The 18,729-nt window shown below is 42.9% G+C and overlaps 2 protein-coding genes and 1 pseudogene across 2 annotated transcripts in view; all 3 read right to left on the bottom strand.

The window, feature by feature from the left end:
* Positions 1-5,201, bottom strand: part of LOC142210374 (uncharacterized) — a 437,305-nt gene extending 432,104 nt beyond the window's left edge. Inside the window, exon 1 of the mRNA XM_075279481.1 lies at positions 5,102-5,201. The gene's annotated coding sequence lies outside the window, so the exon portion shown is untranslated. The remainder of the gene's footprint in view (positions 1-5,101) is intronic.
* LOC142210357 (uncharacterized) overlaps positions 1-18,729 on the bottom strand; it is a 341,635-nt gene that overhangs the window by 18,880 nt on the left and 304,026 nt on the right. The gene's annotated exons all lie outside the window — the stretch shown is intronic.
* LOC142210348 (uncharacterized) overlaps positions 158-18,729 on the bottom strand; it is a 257,779-nt pseudogene continuing 239,207 nt past the window's right edge.

The raw sequence follows: 18,729 nt of genomic DNA, 5'->3' as shown, positions 1-18,729 counted from the left end.
TAATAGCGCTACCAGAACTTTTTTCTTTAAAAAAAAAAAAAGAAAAAGATTTTTGGCCCAAAAAAACCCTTTAGGAATATGTTTTGCAGTGTTCTAATTCTATAGAGTATTGCATGTAGAAGCATACACTTTAGCCTGCCCTCTGCAGTCCCTGCATATCATACTATAGTGAAAATGAAACCTAATGTAACTTGTATTTCTCTTTTCCATTAATAAATGTAAATCAAAGTCTCTCATTGTGCATGTGTAATATATGGCGCAGCCATAATGGGGTTATTAGCAGCAGAAGAACTGATAAGATACCAGGTACAAAGGCGAATACAGCCAGAGAACAGACTGCCCAGCAAGTCCCTGCAAATATTTCAAATTTGATAAAAATCAGGCACCTTTAGCATAGCAAGTCAATTGGCTTTTGTTTTCTTTGCATGGAACACTCACTGATACTGTTGGTGAGGAAACATTGGTTTAATATAAAAGACATTTTCTAAATTATTTGCATGTAAATGGCGTCCTCATATTTAACAAGAGCCGAGTTTTGTTAAAATATTTCCCACATGAAAATAACTTATCTCGTGTGGATTTTCTGATGTCTAACAAGAGCTCCTTTAGTTCTAAAACATTTCCCACATTCAGAACATGGAAAAGGATTCTCCCCTGTGTGACCTCTCTGATGTGCAATGAGATGTTGTTTCTGGATAAAACCTTTCCCACATTCTGAACATGAATATGGCTTCTCAGCGGTGTGAATACTTTCATGCTTTTTAAGAGTCTGTTTCCTGTCATAAGTTTTTCCGCATTCTGAACATGAATATGGCTTCTCTCCTGTGTGACGTCTTTGATGTATAACAAGATGTGCTTTCTGGGTAAAACCTTTCCCACATTCTGAACATGAAAACGGTTTCTGCCCTGTGTGAATTCTCTGATGATAAACAAGCTTTGATTCATTGTAAAAACATTTCCCACATTCTGAACATGACAACGGCTTATTCCCTATGTGATATTTCTCATGTTTACGAAGACATGATTTGCTTGTAAAGCATTTCCCACATTCTGAACATGAATATGGTTTCTCTCCAGTGTGAATTCTCTGGTGTATCACAAAATCTGACTTAATGTTAAAAGATTTCCCACATTCTGAGCATGAAAACGGTTTCTGCCCTGTGTGAATTCTCTGATGATAAACAAGCCTTGATTTATAGGAAAAACATTTCCCACATTCTGAACATGACAACGACTTGTTCCCTATGTGACATTTCTCATGTCTACAAAGATATGATTTGTTTGTAAAGCATTTCCCACATTCTGAACATGAATATGGTTTCTCATTTGTGTGATGACATTTCTGATGTGCAACAAGTTCTGATTTCTGGACAAACCTTTTATTACATTCTGAACATGAATATGGTTTCACCCATGTGTGATTTGTCTGGTGACTGACAAGACCTGACTTCTGGTTAAAACTTTTCCCACATTCTGTATATCGCTTTACTTTCTTGTGTTGTTTTTCGTGTTTTAAAAGATATGATTTATGGGTAAAACATCTTCCACATGCTGAACATGAATATGGCTTCTCGCCTATGTGAATTTTTTCATGATTTTGAAGACTCTGTTTCCTGTTAAAACTTTTTCCGCATTCTGAACATGAATACGGCTTCTCTCCTGTGTGACATTTCAGATGTGAAACAAGATATGCTTTAAGGGCAAAACTTTTCCCACATTCTGAACATGAATATGGTTTCTCCCCTGTGTGAATTCTCTTATGTCTAACAAGTTTTGATAAATCTATAAAACTTTTCCCACATTCTGAACATGAAAATGGCTTCTCCCCAGTTGGAATGTCTTGATGTTCATCACTACTTCTGTGGCTTTGCTTCTGTTTTGCAGGCCTTGATGAATTAGATGATATGACCTGTATAGCAGGATTAGATGATAGATCTTTGCTGTGAAGGACTGAGGGTATATCTGGGATAATGACTTGTTCTTGCTTGCGTTGTTTTCTTTTGTGTTTTAAAAGATATGATTTAAGGGTAAAACATTTTCCACATGCTGAACATGAATATGGCTTCTCGCCTATGTGAATTTTTTCATGATTTTCAAGACTCTGTTTCCTGTTAAATCTTTTTCCACATTCTGAACATGAATATGGCTTCTCTCCTGTGTGACTTCTCAGATGTGAAACAAGATATGCTTTAAGGGCAAAGCTTTTCCAACATTCTGAACATGAATATGGTTTCTCCCCTGTGTGAATTCTCTTATGTCTAACAAGTTTTGCTAAAGCTATGAAACTTTTCCCACATTCCGAACATGAAAATGGCTTCTCCCCAGTTGGAATGTCTTGATGTTCAACACTACTTTTGTGGCTTTGCTTCTGTTTTGCAGTCCTTGATGAATTAGATGATATGACCTGTATAGAAGAATCAGATGATAGATCTTTGCTGTGAAGGGCTGAGGGTATATCTGGGATAATGACATGTTCTTCATATGTATCTTGTGTGATACTGCCATCATCTGCTTTATAATCTGAAGATATGAGATGTTCCTCTGTGGTCCTGGTACAGTCATCTGCTGAGAAGAAAACTGATGATTATTTTTGAATATTAGGACCTTATGATATTTAGATTTCTGTATAAAAATATTCAAATAAATTACAAGCCATCTAACAGTAGAGCATGTGGTTCAGCCACAAGGCTTTTCTCTTGCAGTTTTCCTCTTCTGTTTTTTGGCTGGACTACTGCATGCAGTTTTATATTATTAATCTACTTTTTTAGAAGTTAGGACTGAATACAAAAATGGATAATTCTGTTTTACTTTTCCTGCCGTTTTTTTGGCTGTAAAATCTGCATAAAAAGAGGACCTGAAACTGCATGTAAGAAACTGCCGCTTTCTGCGCTCTCTGTCATCCCCCCCCCTTCCTCTAATTTCTTATCTTCTCTCTACCGCCACCCCCCCCCCTCTCGTTTTCTTTTTTTTCTCTCACTCCCCTCTCCCTTCCTCTTCCATTGTCGGTGCTGTTGCTGTTATAGAGACTCGGCTCAGCTATTACGCTCTGTTCTTGCTGCACTGCCACTGCTCCCTGCGGTTTGATATGTTTACAGGCCCTTACAGTTTGGACCTGTCCTGTTTTTGCATTTGTGTGGTTTGTTTGTTTTGTATACTTGATATAAATAAAGAATTTATTTAAAAAAAAAAAAAAAAAAACTTGCCAAAGAATTTGTAAACAATGTAACAATATCCTTTAAAAACCAGGGGATGTTTATTTTATGTTATCTAATTTACATAAAAGGGGTATTTCCATCTCAAGGATCTGATCTGTACTGCTAGCTTATGTATATTCACAAGTTTTTGCGTGCTATGTCAGATTATTTCTCTAATTGTTTACACAGTGTTGTAAAGGAACCCTGCCTGTTGTCTGATCTCAGGTCAGATAACACGACTCACTGTCTTCTAAGGGTGGTGGGGGGGGAGAGTTCTCAGATCATGCTTGCTCTCAGTGCTGCTATCTCCTGGTCCTAACAACTGAGTTTAATGCAAGTCTATTGTCAGAACATATTTTTTTTTCTCTCCAAACCTGTGTAATGTAATATAGATTTACTGTGCATATAATTTGACCTGCATTTATATTAGATTTCTCTCATGGTAAAGACAATCTACTGAGGTATTTCATAGTGTCCTGTTCATCAAACAGTCAAAGCCCACTCACTAGTTTGATGAAGAATAGAGAGTGGAATGGGAAAATCCCTTTAACTTTTGGGAGGTGCCCTTGCAGGCAAAAAGATAAACTTTGAGAGTTTCTATATCTATATTGTATATACATATAGTTGTCAACAATGATTTAAAGAGCTGTACACCTGTATAGTCATGAGCAAACTAACAATTATCTGTGTATCACCATTATGCTGTGGAGTAGCAGAGCTCACGCTCCTTACATGCCTGCTGTAGTGTTCAATAATAGGATGTAATTTTACTACTGGGATATAGTTAGGGCTGGGTGATTATTACCTGAATAAAAATGGGCATTGCACCTCGATTATGATTCACAACAATTATTTAGGCCATGTCCTAGGGGCTGATTATAATAAGGGTGAAATGGATTGTAGCCTGGAGCCCAATGGTATATGCCAATATAGTTGATTACTATTGTGGGGCAAGGGAGTCTACAGGAGGTAAGTATGTGTTGAGTGAACCTCACAAGATTTGTCTTGCAAGGTTTGCCCAGCGATTTTGTTTGGATCGAACAAACCTCAACTGGAATTGCTATTAATGTACTCTGGTGGTCTCTTCAGACCCCAGTGACTAATAAGTGGAGGTGTATTGGAGATGAGTTAACATTAAAAAAAAAAACTGTGTTACGCACCACCCCTGGCTCCGGCATGACTTCCTATCCTCTCTAGGGTTCCTGAATTATGTCATTCCCTGCTGAGGCCTGTATTTGGCTCTCAGCAGTTACGTGGCATTGTGAAAATTTAATCTATGTGTCATGACTCTACTTGACAGTTAAGGCCCAATCAGAGACACCAGCGGTCCCAGGCTCGAAGAGGACATAGAGTCCTGGAACCCAGGAGAGGTGAGTAACCTTTTTTTTTTTTACATTTGCTCACCTCCCCTGAGACTTCACTTATTATACTTTGGGGGTCTGAAGAGACCACAGATTGTAATAATAGCAGTTCTGGTTGGAACATGTTAGGTCTGCATGAAACTGGGGGTAGAACTTTGCAAATATTGTAAAAAAGGAACCGAAATCCGATTAACATTAGGTTTCAGTCATTTTTTGATTAACTGACAAATTCTACATATAGTTTACTGCTGGGAATCATGCACAGATGAAAATATTAACATGGATAATGCTGGCTAAGGCTCCGTTCACATTTGCATTTAATCATAGATTCCTTCAGAAAGCCTGGATGTAATAACACAACCACTAGTGTCCATCATGTGACAGATCTGTCATAGGCTTGCTTTTCGGTTTTCTTTATCTATAACTGAAAAACATGATGGACCCTCTAATGAAAACATCTGAAAAAAAATAAGTAAATGAACAGCAAGTACAACAAGATGGCCAAACATAATGTGAACAGGCTCCTATTTAGTGGTTACTACTCACCTGTGCGGTCACCTGTAGGAATGTCCTCCTTACACTCCTCATCACCCCTCACATATGTCTCCGGAGCATTAATATTGTTCAGATTTTCACCTGGATACAAAAGCTGTGAAACAAATATTTTAAAAGTCACCAGACGGATGGAGAAGTCACGTGGGATGTTTTATAGGAGAAGAAAAGATCATTCATTATCATGACCACTAAAAGTGACAGCAGGAGTTATCTGACCACATAGCTGCAGGTCTCCTGGATAAATCCACCATGTTGGTTCCTTATTCCAACCAGCAACCTCCATAGCCAGAAAACTGTGAGAAGATCCAGACAATATGTCATGTCTATGGTCAGCTTTATCCTGCCATCTCCATCTTTCTCATTACACAAGTAGAAAACATCTAATACTGTGGGATAAAACCAGACTGGCCACGAAACCTTCACAGCCTTCTACAGGGCAGAGTAAGATTTCATGTGACCTTATCTCCATCTACCTGATCATCCTGGAGGACATTTTCTTCCTTACAGTCCTGTGGTAGAAGAGGACTGGGACATCTCTCCGGTGATGTTCTCTTACTGGATGGAACTGGAGGAAACACATACAGGGACTGAATTCATTCTTTCCATACAGATAATGAGAGGCCGTGTGTATTTAGTCATGTCTATTACCTGCTGATGTGAGGGGCTGCTGATCCTCCATCATCACCTCCTTGTACACATCTTTGTGTCCTTCTAAATACTCCCACTCCTCCATGGAGAAATAGACAGTGACATCCTGACACCTTATAGGAACCTGACAACACAATGATACAGTCATCACCAGATCCCTTCATAGCTCCTGTATAATGTCCCAGCATTCCCAGCAGTGTCACCTCTCCAGTCAGCAGCTCAATGATCTTGTTGGTGAGTTCTAGGATCTTCTGTCCATTGATTTCCTCATGTATCAGGGAGTGAGGTGGAGACCCCGGGATTGGGCTCAGGGTTCTCCTCCATTTTTCAGATACAGGAGCCTGACAGCGCCCACTAGAGGTCTTCTTCACTACTGTGTAATCCTGTTTATGGAGAGACACATTAATAAATCTCACTCCATCCATTCCCAGAGTCCCTCACCTCTCCAGTCATATCATCTGTTATTACTATAGATAAGAATGATGTAATGTGACATCATCAGAATCTCTCACCTCTCCAGTAAGCTGGTGCAGGATCTCCAGGGTGAGATTTATTATACTTTCTGTCATACTGTTCTTCTCTCTTTCCATTCTTGACTTGTCAATCAGGGAAATGTCCATGGACAGGATTCAGCTCTAGAGGGAAAAAAATAAAATTACTGGAGATAATATACTGTAGATCTTGTATATTCTTTTTCTTTGTAGAAATGGGAACATGAGATGAATGTCAGGAGATTTCCTCACTGTTGTCCTCAGGATGTAGATGAAGTTGATTCCTTACTGTACATTTCACTTTAGCACTTTGTCTGGGGATTGTCATATAAAAGGACTGAAGACCTCGGAAACATCATTACTGGAGAAAGGAAAATGTAAAGGCCCCTTTACACAGAGACGACCTCAGACCAGTTATTTTTTGGTGACCATACTATATTTGTAACAAAAACTATGTTACCATTGCTAGTAAATGTGAACTGTAAAGTAATGAACAATTCGTTCACCCTCCCCCCTTCCCCTATAAAGCAATGATAATGTGTTACAATACAGGCAAACAGCTGGCAATGATCGAGAACAAATGTTCCTAAGACACTTCCATTCCGATCACTGCTGCCTAGTTAGAAATTCTAAAAAGGCCTTAAAAAACATTGAAGTCATGAACTCTCCATAACATGCCCAGCCTAAGGAAAAAACATGTAAGATCCTCTCACACAGTACCATTGCCAAGATGTGCTACATCGGATGTGTCTGATCTATATCAGTTTTGTCTTTTAGAAGTGGGTACAATATTGAATGTATGATGGACATGTAAAGCCCTCCAGCGTGAGGTTTTTTGTTATTCTCTCCCAGCTAAGGCCTCATTGACATCTACATTGGTATTCCATCCAGGGGAGTCCGCATGAGAACCTCCCCGAATGGAATACTGAACGCAACTGCAATCACTGTGCAGTGAAAGCACACGGGCCCCATAGACTATAATGGAGCCCGTGTGCTTGCTGCGCGCTGCCCGCACGAATTAAGCAGGCAGAAAAGTAGATTGTCAAGTACTTTCCTGTCCGCATGATCCCTGCGGAGATCTGGCGGCAAGCACAAGGACCCCATTATAGTCTATGGGGTCCGTGTGCTTTCACAGGCACACCACTTGCAGTTGCGTACGGCATTTTGTTCGGGGGGGGGTCCTTATGCAGACTCCCCCGGACGGAATACCAACGCAGATATGAACGAGGCCTAACCGCACTGCACTCCTCTGGACCCCTCAGATCTCTCTTCCTAGGCCCTCAGAGTGGATTGTTGAGCTTGACTATCTTCATTACATGGTGTTTCTAGTTGCAGTGATCTTACCAGGTTGCTCTATTGTGGTTGCCCTGGACCTTCTTTAATCCTTAAGTACTATCATGGTGTCTATCATACACCACTGTCATACAAATATCATTATGATAGACACCATGATAGTACTTAAGGGTTAAATGAAGTTCTTAATTCCACACCTGGTTAGGAGATTCACCTGACCTTGAAAACAATACCTGACTTTCAGACCTTTCTTGTGCTTTCCGGAAATCCTGCCCTTATTGTCTTCCCTGTTGTGTGACCTCCCCATCCTTTTCCTTCTCCCTTCATCCTCCTTTTCCTTCTCCCTTCATCCTCCTTTTCCTTATCTTCTTATCTACCTTCTTCTATTGTTCCTTCTCCTCTGTATATTCTCCACCATTATAGGTTCTTCAACACATTACCGATTTATCATGCGGTGTCCTTTTTTAACCAGATAGTCTTGCTTGTTATTTAGTCACTGTGTTCCCTGTGTTTGGGTGGCTTTCCCCTGGGTGCTCTGGTTTCCTCCCTCACTCCAAAGACATACTGATAGCGAATGTAGATTGTGAGCCCTATATGGGACAGTGACTGACGATGTCTGTGGAATATGATGGCGCTATAGAAGTACGAGTAATAAATAAAAATAAATTCTCTTGAATCCGATGACCTTATCATTATCTCTCCACCAATTTTCATTGTTATCCTATTTCCTTCGGTAGAATTGTATATTATCCTTGATTATTGTTTTTTTTCTGAAAACCTCAACAAATATTAAGATTACTCAACTTTTTTGCAACTAGAAGTCACTGTACATGAATTCACAATACGACTCCATTAGTAAAGTAGTCACAGGGCAACCCGATGATCTTTAGTCAAGAGTAAAATCTCTGTGTAGCCCTAGCATATTCCTTATTCTGGCAGTCCTGGACCCCATGCAAACCACTGAATGTGCTTCCAATGTGGTGCCAAGGTTGTAGCAGAATGCAGTTGGATGACACTCAGATTGCCATCCAATTGCTTTTCATAATAGTTTCATGCCTTTGGGGGCTTCAGATCCATTCTGATCCAGATTGGAAGCCCCCGTCGAGGTGAATGCATCATGTAATGCACCTCGGCCCCACATCTGAAGGACACTCCATGGTGTGCAAGGGGTTAAAGTGATCAGTGTTCTAGGCAGATTCTTAGCAGTCCCCTTTCTTTTTCTAAAGCTCCCTCTCTTACCCCCTGGCCATCTCGGGGGAAGGATAACATCCGGCTCTCTGCCTGCATGCACAGCGGATCCTTCTGTATCTTATGTTCTGCACTCCCCTTCAATGCCGGCCCTGAATATAACCACTTCCATGTCCTCAAGTTGGGAGTGTCCAGCATTGTAACATTACTCCAGCATGAGAATCTGAGTCTAACATAGTTCGTTCTCATATTTTTTATTTTAGATTAATAAAACTTAAATCAATAGATTATAAATGTCCCAAGCCGGCGGCATTGAAAAAATACAGCTCATCCCATAAATAAGCAGGCCTCATACAGCTCATCCCATAAATAAGCAGGCCACATACAGTGTTGGCCAAAAGTATTGCCCCCCCTGCAATTCTGTCAGATAATACTCAGTTTCTTCCAGAAAATGATTACAAGCACAAACTCTTTGGTAATATCTTCATTTATTTTGCTTGCAATGAAAAAACACAAAAGAGAATGAAAAAAAAGTCAAATCATTGATCATTTTACACAAAACTCCAAAAATGGGCCGGACAAAAGTATTGGCCCCCTCAGCCTAATACTTGGTAGAGTCAATGAAATAGAAGAAATCACAGCCCAAGTTGGCCTAAAAATTAGTGTAAACTTAAGCATCCAAGAACATATTCATGTCAAATTTAAATGCAATGTCCAAAAAATATATGTATATGGGTCACTCACTCTTCAAAGGCGTGTAAGGAAATCGCAGCGAGACTCCTTGGTTCCTCCGGCTTGGAACACAGATGCAAACAACATGGAAAGAGACGTGGAGTCCAGCGAAATCCTTATCGATAAAAATTGTTCACTTTATTTAATCCTTGAGCCACGCACTATATATGGAGATGCATGTATTTCTTATTATGGATTAAATAAAGTGAACAATTTTTATCGATAAGGATTTCGCTGGACTCCACGTCTCTTTCCATGTTGTTTGTAATACTTGGTAGCACAACCTTTAGACACAATAACTGCGCACATCCGCTTCCGGTAACCAGCAATGAGTTTCTTACAAGGCTCTGCTGAAATTTTAGACCATTCTTCTTTGGCAAACTGCTCCAGGTCCCTGAGATGTGAAGGGGGCCTTCTCCAAACTGCCATCAAGAGATCTCTCCTCCCCCACAGGTGTTCTATGGGATTCAGGGCTGGACTCATTGCTGCCACTTTACAAGTCTCCAGGGCTTTCTCTCAAACCATTTTCTAGTACTGACCTGAAGTGTGTTTTGGGTCATTGTCCTGCTGGAAGACCCCTGACCTCTGAGGGAGACCCAGTTTTCTCACACTGGGCCCTACATTATGCTGCACATTGTGTTGGTCGTCTTCAGACTTCATAATGCCATGCACACGGTCAAGCAGTCCAGTGCCAGAGGCAGCAAAGCAACCCCAAAACATCAGGGAATCTCCGCCAGGTTTGACTGTAGGGACTGTGTTCCTTTTTTTTGAAGGCCTCTTTTTTTTTCCTGTAAACTCTATGTTGATGCCTTTTCCCAAAAAGCTCTACTTTTGTCTCATCTGACCAGAGAACATTCTTCCAAAACGTTTTTGGCTTTCTCAGGTAAGTTTTGGCAAACTCCAGCCTGGCTTTTTTATGTCTCTGGGTAAGAAGTGGGGTCTTCCTGGGTCTCCTACCATACAGTCCCTTTTCATTCAGACGCCGACGGATAGTACAGGTTGACACTGTTCTACCCTCGGACTGCAGGGCAGCTTGAACTTGTTTGGATGTTAGTCGAGGTTCTTTATCCACCATCCGCACAATCTTGCATTGAAATCTCTCATCAATTTTTCTTTTCCGTCCACATCTAGGGAGGTTAGCCACAGTGCCATGGGCTTTACACTTCTGGATGACACTGCGCTCGGTAGACACAGGAACATTCAGGTCTTTGGAGATGGACTTGAAGCCTTGAGATTGCTCATGCTTCCTCACAATTTTGCTTCTCAAGTCCTCAGACAGTTCTTTGGTCTTCTTTCTTTTCTCCATGCTCAATGTGGTCACACAAGGACACAGGACAGAGGTTGAGTCAACTTTAATCCATTTCAACTGGCTGCAAGTGTGATTTAGTTATTGCCACCACCTGTTAGGTGCCTCAGGTAAGTAACAGGTGCTGTTAATTACACAAATTAGAGAAGCATCACATGATTTTTTAAACAGTGCCAATACTTTTGTCCACCCCCTTTTTTATGTTTTTTGTGGAATTATATCCAATTTGGCTTTTTGACAATTCTTTTTGTGGTTTTCCATTGAAGACAAATTAAATGAAGATAATAATACCAAAGAGTTTGTGCTTGCAATCATTTTCTGGAAGAAAATGAGTATTATCTGACAGAATTGCAGGGGTGCCAATACTTTTGGCCAACACTGTACATTCACATTATAGAGCAGTGATGGGGAACCTTTTAGAGACCGAGTGACCAAACTGCAACCCAAAACCCAATAAATTATCGTGAACTTAATACTGTGTGGATCCACAATTGTGGACAGTTACGGACCCACAAATTACAGTCATGTGAATGGGGCTTTACAATAATACAAACAACTTTGTACTGAAATGTAAAGGTCTCTGCATTTAGTACTTTGAACAATTAATGTTCACTATTGACATTGCACAGGATCTGTTTTATAGTAACTGTGCAATGTTCTTACAGTCTGTACTAATATCATATGTCTGCTATAAAACAGATACTGTGTTATATAAATAGTGAGGAGACCCCAGACAGTATTATATCCTCCACAGTAGGCCCACCACACAGTATTGCACGCTCCATAATAGCCACCCCACAGGATTATATGCTTCACAGTGGCACCCACACACAGTATTATATGCTTATCAATACGCCCCTCCCCTTTAATATATGTTCCTCAGTAACCCCCCCCCCCAGTATTATATGCTATTCAGTACGATTTCCGAGTATTATATGGTCCTCAGTACCCCACACATACACTACTATATGCTCCTCAGTACGCATCCCCCCCTGTATTATATGCTCCTCAGTACCCCCCCCCCCCAGTATTACCGTATTTTTCGGACTATAAGACGCACTTTTTTCCCCAAAAATTTGGGGGGAAAAGAAGGGTGCGTCTTATAGGCCGAATGTGGCGCCTGGCATCCGCTGTAATAGAGAGGCGGAAGCCGGCAAGTGATAGACGCCATTACAGGTGCCGGGGCCTGAGACATCGCTGCCCTGCCCTGCATGAAGCCAGCAGCGGGAGGAGTGATGCTATTCCGCTCCTCCGTCCCCCCGCCGCTGGCTTCATGCAGGGCAGGGCAGCGATGTCTCAGGCCCCGGCGTCTATCCCTCCCCGGCACCCGCCTCTCTAGTACAGTGGATGCCAGGTCAGTATCAGCGGCCCCTTCTCCCCCCCGTACCTGTAAAGTTGCAGGCCGGCTCCTGCGCGGCGATATCGCAGGAGCCGACCTGTTCGGGTGACAGCCGGGAGCCTAATAGACAGAATGTCCCATAGACAGCAATACAGTTGTATTGCCGTCTATGGGACTTGCGATCAAGTGACCGCAGGTTCAAGCCCCGGGGGGGGAATAAAATAGTAAAAAAAAAAAAAAGCTTTAAAAATATATAATAAAAATATGAAATAAATAAAAGTTCTAAATCACCTCCTTTCCCTAGAATATATATAAAAGTAGAAAATCATATATCATAAACCACCGTTTTTTTTTCAATAAAAGGTGATCTAAGCAATAGATATTCGCCAAAATGGTATAACTAAAAAGTACTTCTGGCCCCGCAAAAAAAAAATGCTCTATGCATCCCCGTACAGCTGCAGGGTCACCTGTCAATGTGGCCTTGCAGCTGTTGCAAAACTACAACGGTACTATTCCGTTATCGGGCCAGCAGCAGCGCAGTTCAGCAGCAGCTTTCGGGACAGCAGTTCAGCAGCGGGAATTACAATGACATCCGAGGACTGCTGGCCCGATGCTTGTGCCCAGTAACCAGTACATCGATGACCCCCCTCCCCCATCCTTCTCCTCCTGCCAGTGCTGCCCCCCAGCTCTCCTTACATCTTCCCCGTACCCTCTCCCCGCCACACGACTAGGCCTCACCTCAGCGCTAGTACCGAGACCGAAAGGAAAGACACCGGGGCTCAATCCAGGCCCTGACAAGAAACACGCCGACTATAGGAACGGTGAGCTACAGCGAGCCGGAGGGACAAACTTTCTGCAGCGTCCGGCGGCTATCTAGTAGCATTCATTGCTCAAGATTTACGGTGAGGCCTATTACAGGGAGAGGGTACGGGGCAGATGTAAGAAGAGCTGGGGGGCAGCACTGGAAGGAAGAGGAGGATGAGGGCATCGATCGATGTACTGCCTACTACACACAAGCACGGCCTCTATCATCGGGCCAGCATCGGCTTAGTCATGTGGCGGGGAGAGGGTACGGGGTAGATGTAAGGAGAGCTGGGGGGCAGCACTGGAAGGAGGAGGAGATGGAGGGGGGGTCATTGATGTACTGGCTACTGGGCACAAGCATCGGGCCAGCAGTCCTCGGATGTCATTGTAATTCCCGCTGCTGAACTGAACTGCTGTCCCGAAAGCTGGTGCTGAAATGCGCTGCTGCTGGCCCGATAACGGAATAGTACCACTACAACTCCCATACATTAAATATTTTACCAGTTTTTGCTTCAAAATTTTTTTTCCCTATTTTCCTCCTCTAAAACCTAGGTGCGTCTTATAGTCCGAAAAATACGGTATATGCTTCTCAGTACACATTCCCCCAATGTCATATGCTCCTCAGTATGTATCCCTCAGCATTATATGCTCTTTAGTACACCCCTCCCAGTATTATATGCTCTTTAGTATGCCCCTCCAGTATTATATGCTCTTTAGTATGCCCCCCAGCAATATATGCTCTTTAGTATGCTCCCCCCCAGTATTATATGCTCTTTAGTACGCCCCCCCAGTATTTTATGCACTTTAGTACGCCCTCCCAATATTATATGCTCTTTAGTACGCCCCTCCCCCTGGATTATATGCTCTTTACACATTCACACACTCTTACTTACACAGGCAGTCATTGTAGGCCGTGGTTGAGCAATCTGCAGCCTATACTGACAGCTTTCTGTTGTATGTGCATTTGCACATAAAACTGAAGGTAGCAATCGCTGAACAACGGGGAATCCTGTACCGGGTTCCCCATTAGTGAGCGATCTGGGCGATCGCATGCGTGCCATAGGTTCACCATCACAGTTATAGAGGACAGGGGGAAAAAAGTTCTGGCCCTTGGAGAGTGGCGATGAAAACCCCCCACAAAATAGACTCAGTAGTAAAGGAAGATATCAGTAATAAACAAGTTAAAGATAATCCTCCCCCCTCCCGATAATATAACATACACATACCTCCAGATGTACACTACGTATCTACTCGTCTTGTGGTAAAGGCTAGATACTATACTCGGTAAGGACCTTCTGATGTCATAGGGTCACATGACCAGATAGGCGTGTCTTTACTTGTAAGAAGGTTCTTCGACTGTATCCTGTGTAGTGGAGTAACATGGAGAGATGTGAGGTGAATGATGTAGTGAAGGGGGAAGATATATGGGGTGTAATGTAGGGGGAGAGATGTGGGGTGTAGTGTAGGGCAAGGAGATGTGAGGTGCATGCTGTAGTGAAGGGAGAAGATATGTGGGGTGCAGGCGGATTCCGTGTCAAATCTGCTGCCAACAAACGCTATGTGAACTGACCCTCAGACGGTTAAATACTATCACTGAAAATATATATTGTTAGAATTTATTATTATTTATTTATTATGCTTACTAACATAACACCATCATATTCCGCAGCGCTTTACAGACATTGTCAGTCACTGTCCCATATAGGGCTCACAATCTACATTCCCTGTCAGTATGTCTTTGGAGTGTGGGAGGAAACCCACACAAACACAGGGAGAACATACAAACTCCTTGCAGATGGGGGGCCACACGGTGGCTCAGTGGCCAGCACTGCAGCCTTGCAGCGCTGGGTCCTGGTGTTCAAATCCCGCCAAGGGCAAAAAAACATCTGCAAGGAGTTTGTATGATCTCCCCGTGTTTGCATGGATTTCCATCCCATATTCCAAAAAAGACATACTGATAGGGAAAAAAATGTACATTGTGAGCTCTATGGGGGGCTCACAATCTACATTTAAAAAAAAAAAAAAAAACTCCTTGCAGATGTTGTCCTTGGTGGGATTTGAACCCAGGACTCCAGCGCTGCAGTCCCAACCACTGAGCCGTGTCATTACTATCTTATAATTCTAATGATCTAATATCTCTTTATTGTGAGATTTTGGATGTTTGCTGCTCAATCATGCAAAAACGGCTGAATGGATTTAAATGCAATTCGGTACATAGATAGTTTGTAAGCTCGATTAAAACATGGGCTAATTTTATCCCGATAAATTATGTTCACATACTATATTACCACTGCTCTTATTATCTCAACTACTGAGAAAGCCAGGGCTGTTATCTCTCTGTGTAAACACACAAACCCTCAGTGGCTTGTGCTCCAGCGTTTGCATATTATCTGGTCAGCTCCAGGCACTGCTGACAAACTGACATGGACAAACACCTTTAATCCAAATTGGCAGTTTGTCAATTTTAAACATGCCTGGAAAAGAAAATCTAATTTGTCGCAAATAACTGGAACTATGAAGGAAGCCAGAAGTCCCAGAGTTCTACTCAAGCGGAGCTGAGGGATATCATCAACGCCAATAACACACTCATCATATGACATTCCAGCGAGGTGCTGAGATGCCGGAACAATCACAGACACAGTTCAAGAAACAAAGTTGAGCAGCAGGCCAGCTTGTGAGCTGCCGAAATTCCAGAGCAGGCACACCATCGACGGCAGCAATTTGCTGAATATAGGCAGATCATCAACACCAACAAACCCCAGATGAAGTCGCGCGGGCAGAGGCTAGTGTTATTATAAAGGTTCTTACAGAGAGCAGGGTTTAGCCAATTCACTGCAAAGCTGTTAAATAATATAAGAGATCAGGGGCGACCAATAGGGGGCAGAAATGGTCCCTACAAATGATGGGAAATAGGCGGCTCACATAGAGTTGGTTAAATTATATCACTGGTGAGGACCTGGCTGTATACACATATATACTATGACTGGTGATGACCTGGCTGTATACACATATATATATATATACTGTGACTGGTGAGGACCTGGTCTCTCTGGAGTAAGGGATATAGACAATTCACTGTGAGCTAGCTAAATACTATCTCAGTTAAGGACCTGACCACTAGGGGGCAAAAAGGTCCTAACTAGAGATGAGCGAGAACTATTCGAAACGGCCGTTTCGAATAGCACGCACCTATAGTAATGAATGGAAGCGGCCGGCACGCCGACTTTGCCGGCGGCCGGCCGTTTGACCCCCTGCGTTTATTCATTCCTATGGGTGCGTGCTATTCGAAACGGGAGTTTTGAATAGTACTCGCTCATCTCTAGTCCTGACCAGTAAGGGGAAATAGATGACACTGAGGGAGCTACATACTATAACTGGTAGGAGCAGGTCCGTATAGGATTTAGTCACAACCATCTACTTGTACCAAGGCTACAGGACCTCAGTGTATACAGGACTCTGCTGTGCTGGTTGTGGTCAGTGCTGGATGAGCTGAAGTGTATGTGTCAGGAACAGGCTGTAGTTACAGTGTGTATGATGTGTACGGAGCAGAGCTGTGTGTGTATGATGTGTACGGAGCAGAGCTGTGTGTGTATGATGTGTACGGAGCAGAGCTGTGTGTGTATGATGTGTACGGAGCAGAGCTGTGTGTGTATGATGTGTACGGAGCAGAGCTGTGTGTGTGTATGATGTGTATGTAGCAGAGCCGTATGTGTATGATGTGTATGGATGCAGGGAACAGAACTTCTCCACCTTAGGGTGCATTCACACTGAGTAAACACGGAGTTGATTCTGAACGTAAAACAAGTTCAGAATCAGCGTGTACAAAGCAGATCCCATTCATTTCAATGGGAGTCGGCATGCGTGCGCTCCCCATAGAAATGAATGCTTTTTTCCCCTATTGATTTCAATGGGATACGCACGTGTGTTGAGTGTTTGGTCATCATGAGATCAAGAAGAAATTGTCTTTTTTTTCTTTTCTTCAAATGTAGATTGTGAGCCCCAGATAGAACTCACAATGTACATTTTCCCCTATTAGTATGTGTTTTGGAGTATGGGATGGAAATCCATGCAAACACGGGGAAAACATATAAACTCCTTGCAGATGGCTTTTTGCCCTTGGTGGGATTTGAACACCAGGACTCCAGTGCTAACCACTGAGCCACCATGTGGCCCCCAAATTGTAATTTTTTTGCCATTTTGCATCTGATAAAAACATTTTAAAAAAGTGAATAAATTGTTAGACATACATGTACATTATAGACACTGCAGCAGACATATTTAACACACAAAGCTCTGTTCCGTACATGTCACATACACAGCTCTACACCATACACACACAGCTCTGCTCCTTACACATCATACACACACGGCTCTGCTCCTTACACGTCATACACACACGGCTCTGCTACATACACATCACACACACACGGCTCTGCTACATACACGTCACACACACACGGCTCTGCTACATACACGTCACACACACACGGCTCTGCTACATACACGTCACACACACACGGCTCTGCTACATACACGTCACACACACAGCTCTGCTACATACACGTCACACACAGCTCTGCTACATACACGTCACACACACACAGCTCTGCTACATACACGTCACACACACAGCTCTGCTACATACACGTCACACACACACAGCTCTGCTACATACACGTCACACACACACAGCTCTGCTACATACACGTCACACACACAGCTCTGCTACATACACGTCACACACACACAGCTCTGCTACATACACGTCACACAAACACACAGCTCTGCTACATACACGTCACACATACACACAGCTCTGCTACATACACAGCTCTACACCATACACATCATACACACACAGCTCTGCTCCGTACAAATCATACACACACGGCTCTGCTCCTTACACATCATACACACACGGCTCTGCTACATACACGTCACACACACACAGCTCTGCTACATACACGTCACACACACACAGCTCTACTACATACACGTCACACACACACAGCTCTGCTACATACACGTCACACACACAGCTCTGCTACATACACGTCACACACACACAGCTCTGCTACATACACGTCACACACACACACAGCTCTGCTACATACACGTCAAACACACACACAGCTCTGCTACATACACGTCACACACACACAGCTCTGCTACATACACGTCACACACACACAGCTCTGCTACATACACGTCACACATACACACAGCTCTGCTACATACACAGCTCTACACCATACACATCATACACACACGGCTCTGCTCCTTACAAGTCATACACACACGGCTCTGCTACATACACGTCACACACACACAGCTCTGCTACATACACATCACACACACACAGCTTTGATACAAACACATCACACACAGCTTTGCTACATACACGTCACACACACACAGCTCTGCTACATACACGTCACACACACAGCTCTGCTACATACACGTCACACAAACACACAGCTCTGCTACATACACGTCACCCATACACACAGCTCTGCTACATACACAGCTCTACACCATACACATCATACACACACAGCTCTGCTCCGTACAAATCATACACACACGGCTCTGCTACATACACATCATACACACACGGCTCTACTACATACACATCACACACACACAGCTCTGCTACATATACGTCACACACACACAGCTTTGCTACTTACACATCACACACAGCTTTGCTACATACACGTCACAAACACACAGCTCTGCTACATACACGTCACACACACACACAGTTCTGCTACATACACGTCACACAGACACACAGCTCTGCTACATACACGTCACT

This window comes from Leptodactylus fuscus, chromosome 6, assembly GCF_031893055.1.
Source record: "Leptodactylus fuscus isolate aLepFus1 chromosome 6, aLepFus1.hap2, whole genome shotgun sequence".
Lineage (NCBI taxonomy): Eukaryota > Metazoa > Chordata > Amphibia > Anura > Leptodactylidae > Leptodactylus > Leptodactylus fuscus.
This window is presented reverse-complemented; position numbering and strand designations above follow the sequence as displayed.